Source organism: Procambarus clarkii, chromosome 37 (genome assembly GCF_040958095.1).
Source record: "Procambarus clarkii isolate CNS0578487 chromosome 37, FALCON_Pclarkii_2.0, whole genome shotgun sequence".
Classification (NCBI taxonomy): Eukaryota; Metazoa; Arthropoda; class Malacostraca; order Decapoda; family Cambaridae; genus Procambarus; species Procambarus clarkii.
The window spans coordinates 36,549,978-36,568,326 of NC_091186.1; the positions used below are offsets into that span (position 1 = coordinate 36,549,978).

Below are 18,349 nucleotides of genomic sequence, written 5' to 3' on the forward strand. Positions count from 1 at the left end.
ACTATTTAGAGCAAGGTAAGATAGACTCTGAAACTCATGAAACTTACTATATTGCAGGAAAAACTGATTTGGCAACGATGAAACTCCAATTGGAACTGGCCAAGATTGAACGTGAGCAGCAAAGGGAAGCCCTCGAACAACAAGAACGAGCAGCTGCCATACGAAGGGAAGAACAAGAACGTGAGATTGCCTTACTCCAGGAGCGGGAACGCATACGGCTTGAAACCAAACAACGCGAGTTGGAAATGCAACGTGAACATGACAAGCAACAAGCAACTCTGGCTCTAGAGTGTCGTCAACGTGAAATCGCCTTGGAAACTTCCCACTTCACTCAACGCCAACAAGCTACTGCCAATCTTCCCGTCAGTTTTAATATATCACATGCAAGTAAGTTAATGCCATCCTTTGTAGAAGCAGAAGTTGATGTGTTTTTCACCACCTTTGAAACCCTTGCTAATCAACTCAGTTGGCCTGTCGACCAATGGGCCACACTTCTCAGAGTCCATCTTACAGGTAGAGCTGCAGTCACACTCAGTACTTTGGCGTCTGAGAATGACTACTACACTCTGAAACAAGCAGTGTTGGACGCCTACCTACTTTCCACTGAAAGTTATAGAAGGAAATTCCGTGACCACCTGAAGGCAAGTACCACTACCTTCCTCGAGTTTGCTAACACGAAACGGAGGTATTTCATGAAATGGCTGGAAGCAGCACATGTCTCTACTTTTACAGAACTCGTCAACCTGATGCTTGTTGAAGAATTCTTGAGACGTGTGCCGCCTCCTGTCCGCCTCTACTTAGCAGATAAAGAAGAAACCGACTACCTGAAGTGTGCTAAGTCGGCTGACACTTACAGCCTCATCCACCGGCTGACACCCGAACCATCCTCCAGTAAGAAGTCGTGGTACAGTTACGAGAAGGTGAGCCCCAATCAAGCTGGTTCACAACTGTACTGCAAGTATTGTAGACTCTATGGACATACCATAGACAAGTGTGGTAAGTCTCAATACAAGGGAACCACTGACCAACAAAGACCCAAACCAACTCCTCCTAAGTCCGGTAAGCCTGTGATGAATGTTGGTGTTGATGTTAATGATCTTTCTCTTTTCAGTAACCACCTGTATACTGGAACTGTCTCTGCCAACGGTTCAAATCCGGAGGGACGTTTCAAATTGAAGATCTTGAGGGACACAGCGGCTCTACAATCGATCATCTTGATGTCGGCTGTGCCCAACATAGTCTACACCGGGGAAACAGTCTTCATCACTGACCTCACTGCTACCACTCCATACCCTCTCGCCAGAGTCCACCTGGATTGTCCCTACGTGAACGGGGAAGTCCAAGTCGCCGTCAGGGAAAAGCCTTTTCCCATGCCTGGAGTGCAACTTCTCCTAGGCAACGACTTGGCAGAAGACCTGCAACCGACCAACCTGATCGTCATGGACAAACCCCAGGTGTGTAACTGTGCCAATAAACCCTATTCTTGAGTATGTTCCAGCAGAGGTTCAAGAGAGTGATGAAGTTTCTCTTCCGGTTCTCGTGACCACCCGTGCACAAGCCGCACGTCCACAGCCAGCTGACTCTACTGCTACCGCTGTCCCTCAAGACCCTCAGAAACTACCCCCGCATCTGACCAAGTTGGAGTTCCGTAAGTTGCAGAGGGAAGATCTTACTTTAACACCATTGTTTTTCCAGGCTGAGACTCAACCCGACAGTATTCCTGGGTTCTTCCTAGAGAACGACTTGCTCTACCGCAGATACAGACCCAGTAAACTGAAGGAGGAGGACGATTGGGCCAACATCGAACAACTTGTGATTCCCACCAGCCTGCGGCCCACTATTCTACACCTGGCCCACGGAGCATTCTCCCACTACGGCTTCAACAAGACTTACCATGGGATTCGTCAAGACTACTACTGGCCAGGTATGGTAAATAACGTCAAACAGTACGTAAAACAGTGTCATACATGTCAGATGGCAGGCAAACCGAACGTCTCCATTCCCAGAGCACCACTGATTCCCATACAGGTGCCTGCGGAACCTTTCCACAGACTCATAATAGACTGTGTTGGTCCTTTACCTCGGACCAGTTCAGGTAACGCCTACATCCTAACCATCCTGTGTCCTACCACCAGATTTCCCATAGCAGTTCCAGTGAAGAACATCACGGCTGCTACGGTTATAAAACATCTATTGAAGATCTTCACTCAATACGGATTTCCCAGGGAGATTCAAAGTGACTGTGGCACCAACTTCACCAGTGATCTCTTCAAAAGGACACTGGAGGAGTTCAACATCAAACAGGTATTGTCCAGCCCCTATCATCCTGCTTCACAGGGTTCTCTTGAACGTAGTCATCAGACCATCAAAGCACTCTTGAAAAAGTTTTGTAGTGAAACCTCAAAGGATTGGGATAAGCAGATTGACCTAATAATGTGTATTTTCAGAAGTCTCCCCAATGAGTCCCTAGGAGTATCTCCTTATGAGATGCTCTACGGCCGTAAGTGCCGTACTCCCCTTAAGGCTTTCAAAGACTCTCTCAGAGATGCCACCTTCAGTGAGCATCAGAATGTGCCCCAGTTTCTTCAAAACCTTCAACACATTCTAGAGAGAGTCCACCGCTTTGCCCATGATAATCTATTGAAAGCCCAGGTGAGAATGAAGACTCATTACGACCAGACCAGCAAAGTAAGAAAATTCAAGCCGGGAGACTTCGTCCTTGCCTATTTCCCTATCCCAGGTTCACCTTTACAAAACAGATTTTCAGGACCCTACTGCGTCAAAGAGTGCAGAAGCAACAACACTTACGTCATAGAGACTCCAGATAGGCGGCGGAAGACCCAGCTGTGCCACGTCAACCTCCTGAAGCAATATAATGGTACTCCTCCCACTGTCTTGACTAACTATTCCACATTCACAGAACCCTACATCCACAGTGAGACCTTCCCAGCTTCTCCTCCCGAAAGCACTGACAAGGAGTCAGCGCTTTCTAATTCCGAAATCCTTAATGATCTTCCCAAATGCTTTCAGGATAATAATCGTGCTCCTTTGCCCTCTTCTAATTCCACTCTCACCTCGTCAGATAAACCCTTCATCCTCCATGTCGACGCTAGGGGTACCGACGTTGGTGGTGTCGTGATGCAACAACGAGGCGAGAAGAATACACCTGTCAGCGACTACTGCTACAAGGATCTACGGAACAATTGGCAAGGAGCTACTCTTCCTCATCCTGAAGCTTCAGCACTTCACTCCACACCTGAAAAGTGCTCGGTCCACCATCAACACGGACCACACCACCCTACACCTCCTGCAGCACGCCCACTTCTCATCTCAACGTCTTCTACTATGGGCTTGCTACCTGCAGAAATTCAACCTGGAGACACGCTATACCAAGAGTCTGACAACATCTTAGCCCATGATCTCTCCAGAGTTTATAAAGTAGAAGCGACTCCATCCATTACTCCACCACATAACGACGTACTTCTTCCAGAACCGCAGGCTTCGGGGGAGAGTTGTGACGATAATCTCCTTCAAGAGATTGAGCCTGCTCTTCCCTCCACAATTACGTCGTTGTGGTTATATAAAACGACTATGGAAGACATGTCCAACAATGACAACAACACCAGCAAGGCTTGCCAGGGTGAGCAAAACGTATGCAGCCAGCCACCTGTTCGGACTCAAACCACCAAACTACATGTTGATCGCTGCCGGCTCCGCTGATTGGTCGCCGGTCTGGCTGCACCTGCACTCGCCCCCCCATACTACTTGATGTCTGGGGTCGCCCCAACCTCAGACCTCAGAATGTTCAGTGCTCTCGTTGTCACCACTCCTCCCGGCTAGACGCTAGCGTGTACTGAGAGAAGTGGTGGCTTAAAGCCAATATTCCAACACCTCCCATTTACTTTTGTATTGCACTTCTTGTTATTTTGCCTTAACGTAACTTTTCATTGTGTCATTTAATTATTCTTATTATTTTGATTGATTTTATTATAAGAATTTGTTTGTCCATTTTTTCATGCTTTGATTTATTTAACGTAATTAAAATTTCATTGTTAAAATTTACTTGTGTTTTGTGTGTCTTCTCCTTACCTTACCACAGACGAAGTTCCAGTTTTTTCTATTTTTTTTTTATAACTATGTGACGAGGCCATACCCCTAGCCTTAAACAGCCGAACACCAACGCGTTACCGTCACAATATATATATATATATATATATATATATATATATATATATATATATATATATATATATATATATATATATATATATATATATATATATATATATATATATATATATATATATATATAATGTGTGTGTGTGTATATCATGAAAATAAACACGTGATTAATATATATATATATATATATATATATATATATATTTATATATATATATATATATATATATATATATATATATATATATATATATATATATATATATATATATATATTATTATATATGACCGAAAAAGTAAGATTAATAATTCTAACACGAATTTTCTCAATCTTTCTTGTATTTCTTTCACTGTTGATGGTAACTTAAAAATCAATTCTCCAAAATTCGTTTTTTATATCTAGTCTGAAGCGACACTTGAACGCATTTCGTAAAACTTATTACATTTTCAAAGACTTCAGCTTACACACACACAACTATTACTGAACAGAGTTTAAACAGCTTCGATTTTATACCTACATTTGGGTGAGGTGATATGTTACAACAGTTTTGGATGAGGTGAAAACAAACTTTCAACACAAGATTTTGTAAGTTAAAGGGAAGAATGGAAGTAACTGCAAAGGGCCTATTGGCCCATATTTCTTGATGCTTCTATATTCCCAATATATACTAATATATATATATATATATATAATATTATTCAGGTAAAGTACATACATACAAGGTGAGATACAAGAAGTTGATGTATTTATAGATAGAGGTAGTACATACAATGCCTAAAGCCACTTTTACGCAACTCAGCCTGTGGCTGAAACACCAGAAACATCTGCATAAATATTGCCCAACACAGAGAGTAAATCCATCTTTCACCTTCCAGTGCGCTTCACACGCCAATAAGCATTCAAGCACTCCTGTTATACGAGTATGTGTGATCACCATGAACCTCTGTTCTGCTCCTAGAGGCTCACTACTACCATCCTGTTATACGAGTATGTGTGATCACCATGAACCTCTGTTCTCCTCCTGGAGGCTCACTACTACCATCTATAACTCTGGCTTCTTCCAAAATTGTCAACAATGTTTTCTGCAGTCCTCCCAAACTGTTACACAATGAAGCTCTCATCAAACACCAGTGATGCTTCACCACTGATCCCACAGACACGTGAAACTTCTCTTTCCTGCTCCTCCACACTGCTTGAGGTCAGCTCCTCCACACTGCTTGAGGTCAGCTCCTCCACACTGCTTGAGGTCAGCTCCTCCACACTGCTTGAGGTCAGCTCCTCCACACTGCTTGAGGTCAGCTCCTCACCACGTGGCTCTGCTCTACCACAGAGTTCAGCCTTCACTTCTCCAGCCTCGAAGTTTACTCCATTAACTTCTTCCCAGCCCTCGAACTTCCATCAATTTCTTCCCCCCAAACAAACTACAGAATTATCTAATGCGGGGCGCTCAGGTCTCGATCCTCGACAGTGGCGATCACCCGTCGCACACAAAATCGCTATAAAATTGCCTCACCAGGCTTCTCTTAGTCCTGACTCGAGCGCTTTAAGTCGTCCTCAGGCTCCATACATAACGCCTGACTGGTTCTCTCCTCTTGACGGAACATATAACTAGGAGTTCCTCCTTTAGTGCCAGGAACATAAACACAGTACAACCTGCTCTCACGACCGCTGCTGCTCGAGTGAGGTCAAGACATACACAGCGAGCCTCACAGTTTGTCAGCCAAAATATCGACATAACATGTCATGTCCTTATTTACATGTTCATCCTCTGCCCATGCTTTTAAACTATTCATTAACACTTGTCATGTATTTAATATACATTCACATACCTATATTTCCTTTGACCTCTCAATTGGGGCGAGTTTGTTGAATAACTCTCATAGAGATAGACTAGTTTTTCCAGGCTACCTGGGGTCATAACACTATACGGTCTTATAACTTCACCAATGGTAGCTGTACAGTCCTATACAGGTAGGAACTAGGTAAGAAAATAGAAAATAGAAACTAGGCACTAGGTATTATATTATGAAGATAAAATTAGGTGCTTTGTGGTGTTATTTTTTAATAAGGCAGAAGTTGGACAGCTTTTCAATTCGTTAGGGAGTGAGTTCCATAGACCAGGTCTCTTTATTTGCATAGAGTTTTTACACAGATTAAGTTTGACTCTGGGATATCAAAGAGATATTTATGTCTGGTGTGGTGATAATGGGTCCTATTACAGCTGTCCAGAAAGAGTTTCAGAACAGGGTTTACACTTAAGAACAGGGGGTTTTCTAAATGTAAATGGCATAAGAGAATGTGTGGAGTGAGCTTATGTTTAGCATGTTTAGGGAGTTAAACAAAGGGGCTGAGTGTTGTCTGAAAGCAGAGTTTGTTATTATCACTCATCATCACTCAGATTTTTGCTGAGTGATGATGGACTTGAGGTGATTTGCAGTGGTTGAACCCCATGCACAGATACCATAATTAAGATAGGGATAGATTATTGCATAGTAGTGAGAGGAGAGCAGAGTTTGGAATATAATATCTTATTTTAGAGAGTATACTAACTGTTTTTTAAACTTTTTTGACAATGTGTTGTATGTGGGTACTTATGTTAATACAATACAATACAATACAATACAATACAATTTTATTCAGGTAAGGTACATACATACAATAAATATTTACAAGGATTGTTTAACTTATAGGTATAGCTAGTACATACAATGCCTAAAGCCACTATTACGCAAAGCGTTTCGGGCATGATAAACTTAAATGACAAGCTTAATACTAATTGAGCATAATGAGTAGAATGAAAACAAGAAATGAAAACATAGATGAAAAAGCAGCACAAATACAATTATGTCGACAAACAGCGCTCTTTAAAGAAAAAAAAACAGACATTGGTTGACAATAGAAGGGTAAGGTAGGTTACAGGGAATTTATTAGGTATAGCTTCGCTTTTAACTTAAACTGGTTGAGAGAGGTACAGTCTTTAACATGGTTGGGAAGGTCATTCCACATTCTGGGCCCCTTGATTTGTAGAGCATTTCTAGTTTGATTAAGTCGTACTCTAGGAATATCAAAACTGTATTTATTTCTGGTGTGATGCACATGGGTTCTGATACAACCTTCTATGAAGCTTTTGAGATCAGGATTGGCATTATAGTTTAGCGTTTTATATATGTATAATACACATGAGAGAATGTGCAGTGACTTAATGTCTAACATATTCAGAGATTTAAGTAGGGGTACCGAGTGATGTCTGGGGCCAGAATTGGATATTGTCCTAATAGCAGCTTTGTGTTGAGTAATTAGAGGACGTAAGTGATTTTGGGTAGTAGAGCCCCAAGCACAAATACCATAGTTGAGATATGGATAGATAAGGGAGTAATAGAGAGTCACCAGGGCAGGGCGTGGTACATAATATCTGATCTTAGAAAGAATGCCCACAGTTTTTGAAACTTTTTTTGATATGTTTAGAATGTGTCCCTGGAAATTAAGCTTGTGGTCAATGAGAATGCCAAGGAATTTGCCATCTAATTTGTTACAAATTTGGGTATTGTTTATTTTGAGATTTATTTGATTAGAGGATTTATTGCCAAACAGAATATAAAAGGTTTTGTCAATGTTAAGGGTGAGTTTGTTGGCAGTTAGCCACAGATGGACTTTATTTAGCTCAGTATTTACTGTGACATTTAGAGCAAGGGGATCAGGACTGGAGTAAATGAAGGTTGTGTCGTCAGCAAATAGAATTGGTTTGAGGTGTTGGGAGGCATTTGGAAGGTCATTAATGTAGATGAGAAAGAGGAGAGGGCCAAGTATGCTGCCCTGGGGAACACCAATGTTGATGGGTAGGGTGGGAGAAATTGTGTTATTCACAGAAACATATTGGAGCCTGTCAGTAAGGTAGGATTTGAGGTATTGTAGGGAGTGTCCTCTGACTCCATAATGATGTAATTTAAGAAGAAGGTTTTGGTGGTTGACAGTGTCAAAAGCTTTACGCAGGTCCACAAACAACCCAACAGAGAACTCATTTTTATCAAGAGCTGTATGAATCGAGTTAAGCATACTAATAAGTGCATCGTTAGTGCTTTTTTTGGGTCTGAAGCCATATTGGCAAGGGCTAAGTATATTGAGTTTGGCTAGATATGAGTAAAGCTGCTTATAGATTAGTTTTTCAAAAATTTTTGACAAGTTTGGCAGGATAGATATAGGTCTGTAGTTGTTAACATCTGTGAGATTACCACATTTGTGGACAGGCGTTACTCTCGCTTTTTTTAGAATATCTGGGAAGGTTTGGAGTTCAAGTGACTTGTTGAAGAGCAAAGCAATAGCAGGGGCTAAAGATCTGGAGGCTTTTTTGTAAATTAAAGTTGGTATCTCCTCAAGGGCACCAGACTTGGTTTTAAGGGAAAGGATTATCTCATTGACGTCAGTGGAATTAATAGGCTTTAGGTACAGAGACTGTGGATAGTTACCTGAAAGATAGTCATTAATGTCTGTACTGGAAGATGGAATATCATTTGCAAGGGATGAACCAATGGAAGAGAAGAACCTATTGAACTCAGTAGCAGAATCAGAGGCTGAAAGCTGACCATCGTTACTAGACAGGAGAGTCGGTTTGTTATTTAAAGACTTCTTTGATCCCAATATTTGAGAAATTGTTCTCCAAGTTTGTTTAATGTTGCTCTTTATTTGTGTAAATTTATCTTCGTAGTATTTAGTTTTGGCTCGTCTAATTGTGTCTAATTAATTGTCGTCTAAAAAAAATTAATCGTCTAATTAAGTGTCTTGCCTAAGTATAGACCAAGGAACTTTCCATCATTTTTATTGCTGATGTTAACATTGTCTATCTGAAGCTGAATTGCATTTATTGATTTGCTTCCAAATAAGATTTAGTTGGTCTGTTATATACATAGAACTTATGTTTAGTGTGAGTTTGTTGGTTGACATCCATAAGTGGACTTTTTTAATTCGTTATTTACAACATTATTTAGTGAGTGTGGGTTGGGGTCTGAATAGATGAAGGTAGTATCGTCAGCAAATAATATAGGTTTAAGAATATTAGAGACATTAGGAAGATCATTGATGTATATAAGAAATAGGAGAGGTCCCAAGATGCTGCCCTGCAGAACCCCTACGGTTAATGGTAGAGTGGGAGAGGTTATATCATTGATGGCTACATATTGGTGTCTGTCACTAAGATAGGATCGGATATAGTCCAAGGCGTTAAGGCCTCGGATTCCATAATGCTGGAGTTTAAGTAAGAGGTAGTTATGGTTAACAGTATCAAAGGCCTTTCTCAGGTCAATGAAGAGTTCAAACGGAAACTCATTTTTGTCAAAGACTGAGTAGATGATATCAAGGAGATTGCATCATTGGTACTCGTTTGGGACTGGAAGCCAAAATGACAGGGACTTAGTATATTGAATTTTACGAGATAAGAGTAGAGCTGTTTGTAAATAATTTTTTCAAATATTTTTGATATAGGTAGATATGATATTGGTCTGTAATTATTTGTGTCTGCCATGTTACCTCCTTTATGAACTGGCGTTACTCTTGCTTTTTAAGGGGGCATCTCCCCGGAATTATGAAAGTTGTTGTAGGGTATTCATAATTTATTATCCTGATACATGTGAAAGGTGCTGCACCTAGGCCAAGTTTCAGCATCTCAGCCTAAATAGAGAAGGAGAAAAAAAAATAAAAAATAAAAAATTTTTCACCAATGTTCAATTGCTTTCACAGCCCACAATTGTGAACCAAAATCATTTCTACGACACTCGCTATGACCTTACTATATAATAAAGATTGTCTAGTATGATCTTTATCCCAGATGTATTTAGTGCAATAATACAGATTTTTAAGTTTCCCAAAAACGTATGCAACAAAATGAAGTGTATCATTATTTATAAAATCAATAAATCTACGTAGATAAGAAAATCCACCCCAGTTTTTAGAGGCATAAACTCTACATATAATGTGCAAGTTTCATGTAAATTGAATAATAAAGGCTGTGAAGGCAGATCTAGTTGTAAAAGTTGGAGTTGCGTAGCGCGCGCGACAAGTTACTCTACTTGCGGTCACTCGTGACTGGTGATTTACGCATTGCGGCCAGCTCGTATGGAGAGCTCGCATGCATCTAGCTGTCAATGTTTTTCTCTTGTTCGTTTGGTAAGTCATATTGCAGTACAAATAGCAAAAATAGCATGTTCTGGGAGATATTGTGAGAGCGCGTCAGCATACATCCTCTCTCCATGACAGACACACAGTCACTGAGGGGGCAGCACCCTCTCACTCACACGATACTGTTGCCATTTGTGTGAGTTTATATTCATTTTATGCATAACATGTTATTTTCAACGCTATTATGAAAAATAAGACATCTACAACGTAAGATACAATACCCCGCGGCGCACCCACGCCGCGAAGACCAGATTCACGAAAGTTGCAGCGGGAAATTTGACTCTAATTACGTTATTTTTCAAGATATCATTAAACGGTTTGGACCACAGTGTTGCCAGAACGTTGTAGTATTTTTCGTAATTTTTCGTAAATATTCCATTTTTCATCGGATTTTCGGGTGCCATGGCCCCTTAAAGGATATCAGGGAAGGTATGACACTCTAGATATTTGTTGAACAGCAGAGCTATAGGTGGCGCAAGGGCATGGGAGGCACTCTTGTATACCATGGAAGGTATTTCACTGGTGTTCCCAGCTTTGGTTTTTAGTGAGTGAATGATGGACACACCATCTGTAGGGTTCACTGGTGAGAGGAGAAGAGAGTTTGGGTAGCTGCCTGAGAGGTATGTGGTAACATGTGTCTGAGTCTGTGGGAATAGGAATGCATCACATGATTGTCATGAATGACTGTCATGCAAGCATCACATGACTCATGCAGGATGGTGCAACTGCTTTAGCACCATCCGCGCCGGTAATTGATTGTTGTTTAGTCTAGTGTAAGTATTATGTGGGCGTACACACGCTCTGTGAGCATCCTGGGCGTACACACGCCCTGTGAGCATCGTGGGCGTACACACGCCCTGTGAGCATCGTGGGCGTACACACGCCCTGTGGGCGGTACGGGCGTACACACGCCCTGTGAGCGTCGTGGGCGTACACACGCCCTGTGGGCGGTACGGGCGTACACACGCCCTGTGGGCGGTACGGGCGTACACACGCCCTGTGGGCGGTACGGGCGTACACACGCCCTGTGGGCGGTACGGGCGTACACACGCCCTGTGAGCGGCGTGGGCGTACACACGCCCTGTGAGCGGTACGGGCGTACACACGCCCTGTGGGCGGTACGGGCGTACACACGCCCTGTGAGCGGCATGGGCGTACACACGCCCTGTGAGCGTCGTGGGCGTACACACATGCCCTGTGAGCATCGTGGGCGTACACACATGCCCTGTGAGCATCGTGGGCGTACACATGTGGGTTTAGATAGACGATCCCCATCTTAATTATGGTATCTGTGTATGGGGTCTCTCTGCAAACCACCTTAAGCCCATCATCACCCAGCAAAAATCTGCTATCAGAACAATAACAAACTCTGCTTTCAGACAACACTCAGCTCCCCCTGTTTAAATCCCTCAACATGCTAAACATAAATTCATAAACTCCACACTTTCTCCTGTGTCAATTACATTCGTAAAACCCTGTTCTGAAACTCTCCCTGGACAGATGTAATAGAACCCATTATCACCACACCAGACATAAATATCTCTTTGATATCCCCCAGAGTCAAACTTAATCTGTATAAACACACTATGCAATTAAAGGGACCCAGTCTATGGAACTCACTCCCTAATGAATTGAAAAGCTGTCAAACTTTTGCCTTATTCAAAAATAAAACCAAAAATTACCTTATTTTATCTTCATAGTTTTCTACCTGGTGGTTTATCTGGCATTGTATTTAGTGCTACCAAATCCCCCAATATTTGTGCCTAAGCCATGTTGCTTTACCATTGTAATCTTAGATATCATCTGATATCATGGTTGTTGTATTGAGTACATATCCTGCTGCATTATTCCTTGTAATGATCCTCATACTGTGCTTCAGTGAACCAATGTATAACCCTAAAATGTTATCCTTATGTACCTAGTAATCCTTTCATTGTTGTGTATTGTTATTATTGTGTATTGTTCTAATCTGCTTTTGAGTCAAAAGTTCTTGCAATGTTCATGTAAACATTTTTGACGATTTGCTGTAATTATTCAACTTAAAATTATCTGTACCTGTATAGTAAAGCTGTAAAGTACCTGTAAACATTTTTATGTCAATTTTGCTGTGAATAGTCTAAAATTTTCTGTTAGTTTAAGGATTTGCCCGAAACGCTATGAGTGCTAGTGGCTTTACAAGAATGTAAAATCAACTCAATTTCTATGTTCTCTGTTAATCCCCAATGTACCTTCTTGTATATAAATAAATAAATATATAAATATGCAGGCAATGTATATACTGTATAATAAATAAATAATAAATAAATAAATGATATAATCGATAATTTTATACATTTCATGATAAACATTTTAACCCAGTTTTATCCAGTGCTCCCACATGTCCCTTCCCAGCAAACACAGAACGTTTGTGAACGTTTTTAAATGGTGCCACAAAGGTAATACTCTAACATTTGACATAAATACGTATTTCTGACGTTCTTAAAACCACTAGATATAACTAAAAACATGTATTCTTGAGACACAGTTTTTTAAGATTTATGTAAAAATTCAAAAATAGTAGTGAATGCTATGGAATTATAATGTTTTCATGCTTTATATATAAAAATAAACAATTTTCAGTCAACATTTCATTTTTTTTGTTTACTTTATGTAAACCTATCCAATTTACGTTCTTATAACATAAATATAACATTTATATGTCGTCAATATGACGTTATTTCCACGACATCGTTACGTTATTATAATGTTATATTAACATATAATTCCGGTATAAAAAAGCTGAAATATATTGAGCTTTATATTTTAAACCTTGTAAAATTGTCGTAAAACTTGGAATAAGACACTAAGCATGCTTTATTTATGAAAATATAGAAACACATCAACAAAAACATAAACCACATGTCACCTAGCTATAATTCTTTGTCTTTCTAGAGAATGTAATTTACGCTTTGACAATCTTTCTTCATATGACAGGTTTCTATTTTGGGGTATTAACTTTGTTATCCTCCGCTGGACGCATTCTAGTAAATTTATAACCATGATGTGGATATACTGTGACCAAAAGTGAAGTGCATATATATCTAAATGGAGCCTACCCAGAGCAAGATATATCTGAAGAACAATGAACCGATATCTTAATTATTACTAATGTTTCAATACATAAATCCCAGTGTTCTGTTTGCCTTATTACGAACATTTATTCATTGATTTTTGTTTTTTTTAAATTCTTACTAATCATAACTCCTAGATCCCTTTCATAATTCGACTTCATAATCTCAGCACCATGCATGCATCTAGCTTATATCTTATAACTCAATCTATCGTCATTACCTATCCTTTAAACCTTACATTTGTCAGTATTAAACGGCCTCCCCAATCTTTTGACCATATTTCAGTACCCAATTTAGATCGTTTGATCGATCAATTTAGACCTCCTTGTATCATGTATCATCATACATGATGATAAAATGATACTACTGGGTATGCTGATGATATAATGATACACATTACTTGTTATGCTAACATGCAGAACACTCTTAACTCTGTATTAGTCTCATGTCAGGACTTAGGTTTAGTCATATCTCAGCAGAGGAAACAAAGATACTAAACGGGTGTCCACCCAGGCAGGGAGGAGCTGTTCACAAGATGCAACTGTATGATGGCTCCCAGCTTGACTATGTTAACAGATTCAAATACCTTAAAACTTGCCTTGTATTGTCCTTTTGTATTCAAACTCTGTCGTCAGTATAAAGAGAGGCTCCATAAGCCCTCTTGGAGATGTTGCAGGTTATCACTCAGGCTATGGTGCCAATGTTACAATTGTCAAAATGATGTACCTTGCATACATCAGATCTTTAGTGGATTATGCTGCAGCTCTGCTTGCCTTGATGACTGAAAGAAAGCTTAAAGGGCTTGAAAACTTGCAGAACGAAGCCTTAAAGATAATCTTTGGATGCCCCTCGTACCACAAAGATACTTAACATGAGGAAGGAACTTAATATTCCGAGCGTTGTTTATCGTGTTACTGAAATTAACTGTCAAATTGGTATAAAAATGCTAAGGCTAGCTCATCCTAACTCTTGCACAGAAGCCTTCCAGAATGTCTTTATTGAAGGTCAACATTGTTTCATGTGGCACTGCATCAAAAGCTTTGCTAAAGTCAAGGTACACAACATCACAATCCTTACCACTATCAACTGCCTCAACTATGCTGGAATAAAAAGAGAGCAAATTTGTTAAACATGAACGGCCATGTGTAAAACCATGTGTTGCGACTTAACCCCATTGATTATAAATCTTTGATTCCTTTGGTATAGCCATGCCCTAATTCAGCTTAATATAGAATCCACAATATAGTGAGCCTCTATCTTTTAATCAGTCTTTTATGTGGCACTGTATCAAAAGCTTATTTTATGAGTGGGGAGTCCGTATAAACAACTGGGCCTCTACCCCCTTCAATCCGAACTATAATAATAATAATAATAATAATTTTTATTATAATAATAATAATAATAATAATAATAATAATTTTTATTTAGGCAAAGGTACATACATAAAGAGATTTTACAAAGTTTGTTGGCTTTATAGATAGAGCTAGTACATACAATGCCTAAAGCCACTATTACGCAAAGCGTTTCGGGCAGAACACTATTTTCCTTGCTTCTTGCACTGAAATGTGTACAAGTCTCTAAACTGATACATTAATTGTGACTTTTTATCATCCTTAATTGCTCTCAACTCTTTAAGACATACTGAAACATGCACGTGTCTGAAGCTAGACACAAATACAACAAAATTATTAATGATAACAAGAGACTTCGAACTAGGTACCTCACAGGAAGGTGTCCTCACTCCTACCTTATTTAATACCTTAATAAACACGCTGTTAAACTCTGTACCGAGCAAACCCAACGTCCACATCATTATAGCTATGCTGATGATATAATGATACACACCACTGGGTATGCCGATGATATAATGATACACACCACTGTGTATGCTGATGATATAATGATACACACAACTGGGTATGCTGATGATATAATGATACACACAACTGGGTATGCTGATGATATAATGATACACACAACTGGGTATGATGATGATATAGATACACACCACTGGGTATGCTGATGATATAATGATACACACCACTGGGTATGCTAACATGCAGAACACTCTTAACTCTGTATTAGACTCATGTCAGGACCTAGGTTTAATTATCTCAGCAGAGAAAACAAAGATACTAAATCGGCGCCCACCCAGGCAGGGAGGAGCTGTTCGCAAGATGCAATTGTCTGATGGCTCCCAGCTTGACTATGTAAACAGATTCAAATACCTTGGCCTTGAGGTGCCACTGTATAGTCCTGTTGTATTCACACTCTGTCGTCAGTATAAAGAGAGGCTCCGAGCTCTCAAGGCTGTTGCAGGTTATCACTCAGGCTATGGTGCCAATGTCAGAATTGTCAAAATGATGTACCTTGCATACATCAGATCTTTAGTGGATTATGCTGCACCTCTGCTTGTTTTGATGCCTGAAAGAAAGCTTGGAGGGCTTGAAAAATTGCAGAACGAAGCCTTGAGGATAATCCTTGGTTGCCCTCGTACAACAAAAGATACTTAATATGAGAAAGGAACTTAATATTCCGAGCGTTGTTGATCGTGTTACTGAAATTAACTGTCAAATTAGTATTAAAATGCTTAGGCTAACTCATCCTAGTCCTTGCACAGAAGCCCTCCAGAATTTCTTTATTGAAGATCAGCATTGTTCCAAATGGATAACAAAAACTGGAACTCAACTCAGAATGTATCAGGTTCATGATTTGTACCAAGAGAAACAACAACGGCACTTTCCTGCACCGTGGGAGGTTACACCCTTTCCAGTTTTAATCCCTCCCTTTCCACCCAAGAAGCAAATTAGAAATCAGCCCAAACTTCGTCTTGAGGCAAAGCTAAACGCCTTAAGCCATATTGATGCTCTGTCCACAGAGCATTCTCTCTCTCAAATCATATACACTGATGGTTCCCTACACCGCACCACGGGTGCAACTGGAAGTGCAGTTGTTCTAACAATGGGCGATGGCCTATACTTTGAGTGGGGAGTCCGTATAAACAATTGGGCCTCTACCTTTCAGACTGAACTATTTGCATGCTCCTTGCACTGAAATGTGTACAAGTCTCCAAACTTGATACATTAATTGTAAGTGACTCCTTATCATCCTTAAATGCTCTCAACTCTTTAAGACATAACTGTAACATGCTCGTGTCCGAAGCTAGGCACAAATACAACAAAATTATTAAGGATGGTAACAGAGTCCATTTCATGTGGTCTCCATCTCATGTTGGCCTCCAAATGCATGATAGAGCTGATAAGTTAGCCAAAGAATCTGCCTTTAAAGGAGACGTATGAGTGTAGCCTTGGATTGTCAATGAGCAATCTGAGAGCAGCAGTACACCGATAACTTCAACAAGATCTTGTAGATCTGAGGCAAAGTGAAATTGACACCAGTAATTCCATCTATCATCATACTATCATGCAAGAGGAGCCACACATCTATGGATCATCCAATAAAATCAGCAGACTTCTAGATGTTACTACTGTTCGGCTTAAACTGTGTTTCAACTCTCTCTGGGATTTCTAATTATCTGCTGATGTAGACCTAACCAAATATAAACTGGGTCAACAAGCATACCGTCTGTCACTATGTGATGGAGTGCCAAAAGACTTCAATTGAATTGAATTGAATTCAGAGACAATTTTATAATAAATGTTCCAGAGATGTTTAAATATTTCATTCAAAACGATCTGCTACCAGAAATCTTAGCCAAATATCCCCTATTTGCTAACTAAGATAAGTAAATGATAAGTAAATTGTCTCGCCAATTATATATACGAGGGAATGATTAAGGGTCGAGGGACGAAATGCGCATTGCTGCCCTCATCTGTGACGTCACAGCATCATTCCCGCTAGTATCAACAGAGCGGCCATTTTGTCGTCAGTGCAGTCAGCGGACAGAGGACAAACGCTTCATGCAAATATTATCGTAAGTAAACACTTATATTTTATTATATTATTAGATTCTAGTGCTGGCTACAGTGCTGTGTATGTGTAGGCGAGGCCGGGCAGTGCTGGTGTATGTGGAGGCGAGGGGCAGTGCTGGTGTATGTGGAGGCGAGGGGCAGTGCTGGTGTATGTGGAAGCGAGGCCTGGTAGTGCTATAGTGTATGTGGAGGCGAGGGGCAGTGCTGGTGTATGTGGAGGCGAGGGGCAGTGCTAGTGTATGTGGAGGCGAGGGGCAGTGCTGGTGTATGTGGAGGCGAGGCCTGGCAGTGCTAGTGTATGTGGAGGCGAGGGGCAGTGCTGGTGTATGTGGAGGCGAGGGGCAGTGCTAGTGTATGTGGAGGCGAGGGGCAGTGCTGGTGTATGTGGAGGCGAGGGGCAGTGCTAGTGTATGTGGAGGCGAGGCCTGGTAGTGCTATAGTGTATGTGGAGGCGAGGGGCAGTGCTGGTGTATGTGGAGGCGAGGCCTGGCAGTGCTAGTGTATGTGGAGGCGAGGGGCAGTGCTGGTGTATGTGGAGGCGAGGGGCAGTGCTAGTGTATGTGGAGGCGAGGCCTGGTAGTGCTATAGTGTATGTGGAGGCGAGGGGCAGTGCTGGTGTATGTGGAGGCGAGGCCTGGCAGTGCTAGTGTATGTGGAGGCGAGGGGCAGTGCTGGTGTATGTGGAGGCGAGGGGCAGTGCTAGTGTATGTGGAGGCGAGGGGCAGTGCTGGTGTATGTGGAGGCGAGGGGCAGTGCTAGTGTATGTGGAGGCGAGGCCTGGTAGTGCTATAGTGTATGTGGAGGCGAGGGGCAGTGCTGGTGTATGTGGAGGCGAGGCCTGGCAGTGCTAGTGTATGTGGAGGCGAGGGGCAGTGCTGGTGTATGTGGAGGCGAGGGGCAGTGCTAGTGTATGTGGAGGCGAGGGGCAGTGCTGGTGTATGTGGAGGCGAGGCCTG

General features: G+C 41.1%; 1 long non-coding RNA gene across 1 annotated transcript in view; it reads left to right on the forward strand.

Annotated features, from left to right (window-relative positions):
* The first annotated feature begins 17,282 nt into the window (after nt 1-17,282).
* Nucleotides 17,283-18,349, forward strand: part of LOC138371978 (uncharacterized) — a 4,521-nt gene continuing 3,454 nt past the window's right edge. Inside the window, exon 1 of the long non-coding RNA XR_011230605.1 lies at nt 17,283-17,395. This is a non-coding gene — a long non-coding RNA (uncharacterized lncRNA). The remainder of the gene's footprint in view (nt 17,396-18,349) is intronic.